At 37.7% G+C, this 8,310-nt stretch overlaps 1 pseudogene; it reads right to left on the reverse strand.

Moving 5' to 3' along the window:
• Positions 1-3,055: 3,055 nt before the first annotated feature.
• Positions 3,056-5,335, reverse strand: LOC121972427 (annotated as a pseudogene).
• Between the last annotated feature and the right edge of the window lie 2,975 nt (positions 5,336-8,310).

Here is an 8,310-nt window from a genome sequence, read left to right on the forward strand (position 1 = left end):
ATGATAATATAGTAGTCAGTAATTTTTTAGATCTACTTCCTAGGTTTATAGCGTATTATAGTAGAATTGAATTTTCAGATGATGAATGTGATGAGGTAGATCACCTTAAGATTGCAAGTGAAGTTATTGATCCTCCTATAGTTGATTCTCCTACTAAAGATATTGATGTTAGAATGTTCTTCACAGTATGTGATGATGTTAATGATATGAAAGGAAGTAAAGGAAGTTGTGTTGTGGAAACAATATCTCAAGAATCACCTCCTTTCTCCATACAACCCTTTGAGACTATGAGAGTTGCAAGAATTAAGCAAGTTGTGGATCAATGTGTTAGGACTTATGCAGAGATAGCAGAGTCTCAAGAATCAACACCTTTAGTTACCTCATTACTTGAGCCAGAGCTAGAACCATCTATTGATCTAGAAGAAGTCACATCCACATATTTAGAACTTTTAGATATCTCTTAGCAATGCAAGTTTAGTAATTCTAGTGATCTTTTAGAAAACTTCATAAAGGTACCTATAATTGATTTTGTTGGATGTGATTCAATTTTTAATCCATGTTTCATCAACTCTAATATGATTCTAGTTCTATATAATATCACCTATTTATGGTAGATATGTATTTCTTTTGGGTGTGTAGTTTTCACTTGGGCTAAAAATTAGAAGTTTAGTCTGAACCATCTTTGACCACATGAAAGAACTTCTAAGAAGATGAAGATGGAGAGAGAGATACTTTACTTTATTTATATCTCCTGTCATGAAATCTCTCTCTATAATAAGTGCATTTGGTAGGAGGATATTGAAGTATCTTACCCCTCCAAGATCGAGATTTAGATATATCACATAAGGTGGTTGAGCTAATGACTTAAACAAGCACTTTTTGGGAGACATCCCAAGTTTAACCTTGTTTTAATTTTTGTTTAGGTTTCATTCTAGTTTTTTTCTTTATTCATAATAACTCATATACTCTACTTAATTTTTCTTGCCTATAGGATTCAAAGATTTGGAGGAGCGCGTTAGTCGATGGAGAAGTTAATGACTTGGGCATTTGCACACATCATTTGGTAACTTCTCTTACTTCATACGTCCTCTATTTTACATTTCTAGTTTTTATTAGAATAATAAAAAGTTTATGTCTAGGGGGTTGTACAGTTGTAGTTTTTTTTACATTTTATTTTTTAGTTTAGTTGCACTTTGCTTTCTTAGATTAGTTTTCTCACATGTTTTGAGGCATTTTGAGTTACACCATCCGCACTATTACTGCTGACTTGTCTAAGAGTAAACTTCTAGTACGATCATTATCTAGAGGTCATGAGTTACATTTTTTAGTGCTAGTGTATTTAGTAATTTATTTTCTCTATCTTTAGTGAAACAAAATGAGCATAGCATTTGTTTGATAATAATGTTTTTCACATGTTTATCATTTAGATTCATGCTATTAGGTTATTAGTGCTAGTATGTTTGATGATCAACTTTTCTCTATCTTCAATAGCAGGACATGAGCATTGTATTTCATTGAAAGGATTTAATTCTAGTCAGTCTTAAGGATTTCTTTACACTTTGCTTTATTTTGATAGTTGAAGGTTATAAACATAGTCATAATTCATTAGACTTGATGAGTATTTGAATTCCCATGGTAATTTCTTAACTACATCTTGGTCACTAGATTGGTGCTTGAAACATTAAACTCATTTCAAAAAATAGAAATCTCACCAATTACATCATTACAAATGTGCAAGTGAAAAAAATGAACGATATAAGGGATTAAAAAAATTTATTGTCATGAGTGGAAACTAGTTGTTTGCCCCTTTGAGATCGAGTTAGGTTACAGGGAAAATGAACAATAGATTTCTCTTGATATCGAGCACATTCTTTAGACCTTGGGTAGATTTAAGATAGATGAATCAAGCAGTATTTACTACTGGAAATAAAAAGAAAAGATGATTCAATGACAACTTGACTAAGATTAGGAATTGATACTTGAGAAGTTTAGACCATAATTTGTTGGTGCAGGGAGCATCGGACGATCGAACCTATGTTTTGATTATGGTAAAAGGTTCAAAGTTAAGATTTTTTTATTATCTAACAAGTGTGACTAAGTTTGAAGAAAAGTCCTAAGTGATCTTGGGCAAAAGAAAAAGTCCTAGTTGAGGCTAGGCAAGTGGAAAGTCCTAGCTTTGGTTAGGTAACGAAGTCTTGGTCTGGGGAACTGGGTGTAACACCCCGCCCTTCTAGCCTTATCTTACAGGGCAGACGTTACTCCTTTCTTATCTAAAAATTTGTCATTCACTACACCAAATATGACTTTCCGCAGCATACAAACATGTTATCCGCAGCACACATTGCACCTTGCATAACTGCAAGCTGTTAAAAGTCATAAAACAACGACAGCGCACATCGCGCGCTGCGGTTAAAAGCATTCGCAGCGCACACGGTGCACTACGAATAAAAGCATTCGCAGCGCACACCATGCGCTGCGGTTAACAACATTTGCAGTGCGCACTGTGCGCTGTTGTTAACAACATTCACAGCGCATGATGCGCGCTGCAGTTAAAATATCATACAATTATCACTAATATTTATTTAAAATATATAATTTAAATTTAAAATTTAAAAATTATCATAATTTATTGATCACTTAAAATAGAAATAAAAAATTATAAAATACAATAAAAATGTGAATACATAACTTTTATTCATCTAATAATAATTTTACAAAGCTCACAAATTTCTCTAAGTCAAGTACAAAAATCATGAATTTCTAACAATCAAAGATTTCACTGTCAATAATGTTCGAACACTGTTTTAATCTAATATGCATCCAAGTATTCCACTTGCCACAAGTGTTTGTGCCGTTTTCAAGACTTCTATCTTAGCCTTCATCTCTCAGCTTCATATTTATGATCTGATGTCGAGAGACTATGACCAACCTCAATGTCCTCATCTTTATCTTTATCTCTAGCTTTGCTACCCCCATCTCCATCACGAACTGTGCTCATTCTTTTGAGTGTTATCTTTTGAAGTATTTCTATTTTCAAGCTCCTCTATCTTTTCTAGTTCTTCTAGTCTTGCCATAATTCGAGCATATTCTTCATCTTCACCAAGCTTTTGCAGATTTTCTACCTTGTAGGTGTGTAAAGAATCTGAAACAGTTAGATTGAAAATTAGAGGGAAGCACCTTGTCTTTCACCCAAACTAATAATATATCATGCCTTGCAAATGTGAATATTTACAATATGTATTTACACAACAAATTAAAGTAAGTTGGAATCTCAAAAGTAGTTGCACAAAGAGAACATAGAAGTTGCTAACTATACTAAAAAAACATACATTACAATATGTGATTCCATTTCAAATAGATCAATATGACATCTCACAAGAACAATAAGTATATCTTGAAAAATGTTCTAAATCGAAATGTAACAACTAATTATGTGATTCCATTTCAAGCAGAGAATGATAATGTAGCTTACTATGGACCAAAACCTAACAAGAATACTTGAACCAAAACCTAATCATCCCAAGTCTAGATTCATACAACAGAAGGTTAGACCTGCAACTACCATATGCAGCTACATTAGTAAGTCTAGTAGTTATTCCTATGCCTAAGTTGTACTACAGAAGTTGCTAGAAAAGTATAATATATTTCTGGATTTGAAGAATAAGCAAAGTGACTGAACAACATGAAAGAATTCTTTTTCAGTGTAAATCACATACTACACGAAATGTTCACAAAACTTAACTTTGCTGACTAGTCACTTGATGTCGCCGACTATCGCTAAAGTATCTTCATCAACAGTATGCTTCAAGCGTTTGATCGCTTTGTCCACTTGCAAACAGAGGTCATTCTCATATGTCCTATTTCATTAGGCTAAAAGAGGGAAAAAAAATTCTATCACCATTTTCAGACAATGAAAATTTTGATATTTTTTATGAAAAAAAAGTGTTTCATGGGTGAGCAACAGTTTGAGAACTTCTCTATTTCAGTTTGTCCTGACAATTAAGACGATGAGAGAGATCGTTTGAACAAAGACTCCAATGATCAATCCCCACCATATTCCTTGAGCCACAGCAGCATCAAAAACAATTGTTTAATATTTTTCCTAAATCAAAACAGATCAAAAGAGTAATTTAAATCTTAGTTTTCACTTACAGTAGTAGCTAAACTACTTGAATCTAAAAACAATGCCGATGGGAAGTCCAATCAGGTAATAAGCACCCACATTTACATAAGCCACTATGGCTTGCCACCCACTTCCAATAGCAACTCCTACATCATCCATCCTCGTGAACACTTGAAGCTAGTCGTCCATTAAAAAAAATAATTATAGAATTTTAGATCAATGTTGTACTAGACAGAATTGACAAACCTCCATTCAAGAAAATGGAGATGGAAAGTAGAGGAGTTAGATTAATGATTGCTGGTGTAGAGCTTGCGCAAGAGCGTGTGCAGTATGAGGACCAACACACTGATGATCAAGCTAAGGATCAAGTTGATCGTCACCATAACAAGGACTGCAAACTTAGCGACTCGAGGATGAGCAGCCCCCAACTCATTCCCTATCCTCACACTTCAACAAACAACCTCTGGTTATTAGTGAATGATTCATGGAGATTGATGCAAGTGCAGTAGTCGTCAAACCTTGCGGCATTGCTCAAGCCGAGCATGATCATGAAGTCCCAATTCCACTAATTTGCACTGGAATCGATCACACTGTCAGTAAGAAATTTAGATAGGAATTGATAAGCTGTGTGGTCATTGATTACCAGATAGATATGACATTGAGTGAGATTTCTGGATTTAGGAGGTAGCCTGTGATCAGCACGAAACCTTGGATGTGCCAAATCTCCAAGCTATGATGAATGTGAGTTTGAGCGAGGGGGAAGAGGAAGAGAGGGGGAGAAAGTTGGAGGGTTGACTTACACGAGCATGATGGTTGATGAAACAGTGAGTTTGAAAAAGAGCCAGATGCCGGTGAAGACCTTAATAGAGAGGTCAGTCCAGGTGGCCCTGCAGGAAGGGATGAGGATGATGTAGAGCCAATTGGAGAGGACGAGCACCCACCAAGGGATGCTGAGAGTGATGGAGGCGCCGAGGAGGCCGAAATCAAGGACAAAGACGGCAAGCTAGGAGATGAGGATATGAAGAGGAGGACGGCGACGACGATGACGGCCATGGGGTTGATGATGTTTTGAGCCTATAGGAATAGTTGCATTGGGTAATAAAGGGTGAAGGAGATGAGCTGAGGCAGGAGGCCGCGGGAGTAGATCCGGCCCACCTTCGCGACCGCATCCGACTGGCCGTTGGCGTTGAGGAAGGAGCCAGAGAACAATGAGTTCGATCACCCAATCCCTCTCCCTGTCCCTTCCCATGGAACCCTAATTTGACCCCGATCGCGCCGGCTGCCTTCTCCGCCACGGCTCCGTCAAAATCGAAATCCTCCCCATTGTTTGGCACCTCCTCCTTGTTCTCATCTTCGAGGGTAGTGTGAAGGTCGCCTTAGCGTTAGGGACGAAGGAGGCGAAGGGCAGAGAGGAAGACGAAGTCGAAGTCGCGCAGGGCAGTGGCGTGCAAGGGTTTTGGGCAGAGGCAAAGGCGCGAAGGGATGGGCGGCGGCATAGGAAGGGTTTCACGGATTAATTCTGGTGTGGTACATTGGGTTACAAAAGCACTACATTTTTTCTAATTTTTAACAGTGCATTTTGCACACACTGTTAATATTTATATTTTAAAAAATGTGTTGTTAATATTAAATATTAACAATGTATTTTACACGCCATAACAAAATTTATTAACCGCATATATTTTTTTACACATTGCAGTTTATAAAAAAATAATATTATTCGCAACGCACTTAATTGAGCGCGCCGTAAAAATTATCATTAACGACATGCCCTAACCATGCGTCGTTAATAATGTGCTATGGAAAGTCATATTTGTTGTAGTGAACTATTAACAGCGCGCTTCACATGCCGTTAATATTAAGTTTTAACAGCACACTCTGCATGTCGTAGAAAAATTTATTGATAGCGTACTTTTTCTGCACACTGTCATTTGTATAAATATTATACTATTCGCAGCGCACATAATTATGCACGCCGTAAAAACGATTATTAACGGCGCGCTTTAATTGTACGCCGTTGATGATGCGCTGCGGAAAGTCACTTTTGTTGTAGTGATTCTTACTTATTATATACTGCTCAGTCCAGAGATCTATTCTAAACTTGTTTTGACTGATAGGACGTGACTTGGAGCTAAGTAGAGCTGGAAGGGAGTCTAGAGCTTCTAGTGGGTCTTGGTCGTGTGGCCCTGACCGACCATGTAGCCTTACCCGAGAAGGACCAAGACATGGCTGTGTGGCGATAACAGGCCGTGTAGCCTTGCCGAGGCCATAATTTGGCATGACTGTGTGTGCCACACGACTGTGTAAGGTATTCTCGGCTGGCGCAGGGCACAACCGTGTGAAGGTCACAAGGCCATGTCACCTTGGCCGAGAGAAAGAGGTGCATGGCCGTGTGAATCCACACGACCATGTTCCTTTGGCCGAGAGGAAGAGGTGCACGGCCGTGTGAATCCACACGGCCGTTTGCCTTTGGCCGAGAGGAAGAGATGCACGACCGTGTGAATCCACACGACCATGTCACCTTGGCCGAGAGGAAGAGGTCCGAGGCCATGTGAATCCACATGGTCGTATCACAGGCCGTGTGGGGCTCACACCCTGCTCTACAAAAAGGGAGTGTTCTCCCTTTTATACTTATCTTTGGGTTAGGGTTCTCTTTCATTGCTTGAAGAGGGGTCCTCCCCTGTGGGGAGACCCTAGATCTTCCCTCTTTGCCACTCTAATTACTGCCAAACTGATAAATTCATCCTAAGCAACTAGTGATAGTATTTCATGTAGAGCGGAGAAAAGAAAATACTTTAGCATCAAGTTCTAACATATTCCATACAATAATAAGTTCCCAGATCTCCTTCCACTGTTCCATCACACACACACAAAACACTGCTCCTGCTATCTCCTCCTACTCGAGCTTTCCTTTACCTTTATCTGCAGCATAAGGGAATCCAAATCTATAAGCGAATGCTTAGTAAGTACCATCTACTCACAAAACAAGCATAAAAAGAAGGAACATGCTTTCAAAATTACTTGGAGAAAACACAAAACTCGCACTTGACAGTAATTCACGCTAAAATGCATAATTCGGAAATCTTTACATGACATGCATTTTTAAATAGGTTTATCATACAAAACATCAACTTAAAACCATGCTAGCAATGGAAACATAAATCTTGCCATACTATAGAGTTCATCCATGCTACACTTCATAACTCAAGTTCTCAAACTTAAGAAGGCTTCTACTAAGACAATCAATGAAGTTTGAAAACTTTATATTACATAACTAGTGAAAATAATAATAAACTTGCTTGAGCCCGGCATAGTACCACTTTGCGCGCATCCTTAATAAGATCCGAAGTAGCTAATCCGAATCTATTAAGGTACTACTAGGCGATCTAGGGGTCTAGGGGCGATCTAGGAGCCCACCCATGGACCTTGTGTCCGGTACATGCCATTTTAAAGTAAAATACTTTCTTTTACATATTGGTTTCTTATACTTGCACTTGTCATTTATGTTGGAGTGTATACTAAAAGTCTAGCTTTTGTAAACATTTATTTTGAAATAAAAGAATCACATTGGTCAATATCTATATTTATTTGTTAAATGTAATTGTTCAATTAATTTATATAGGAGACAACATGGTGTGTGGTGTCACACACAGAAGATCATGTTGACGGTTCTTTATAAATTATAAATAGTTGCTCACAACTAAGATGGAAAGGAACAAACCATCGGAATAGTCGTAGTGTAATTAAGTATTAGTTTATCTTGATTAATAAATTACACTGGTACACTCTAAGTGTATTGAGTAGGACCATTTAGGTAAGTTCTTTTTGTACTGACTTAGTAAAAGAACTAGACCTTAGTTATTATGAAAGTGTGTGCTCTTAATCCTAATATAATAACAAGCACATATATTTAATATTTATTTCTTTGACTTATCAAAGGGTGAGGTTTAGCTCGATAAATCAATATGCCCGATAAGTTGGGAAATGATATTACTTATAGTGTGTATTATTGATTATAGAAGGAATCTGTGTCCTAGTCATCTTGGTTGAGAATGTCCCCAAGAGGAGCTCATATGGATTGCCATGTTAAACCCTACATGTGGACGTATTCCGACATGACAATGAAGTTGAGTGGTACTACTCTTGGAGCTAGATATTAATTAAGTGAGTTGTCAGTAACTTACTTA

This window comes from Zingiber officinale, chromosome 4A (assembly GCF_018446385.1).
Source record: "Zingiber officinale cultivar Zhangliang chromosome 4A, Zo_v1.1, whole genome shotgun sequence".
In the NCBI taxonomy this organism is placed as follows: domain Eukaryota; kingdom Viridiplantae; phylum Streptophyta; class Magnoliopsida; order Zingiberales; family Zingiberaceae; genus Zingiber; species Zingiber officinale.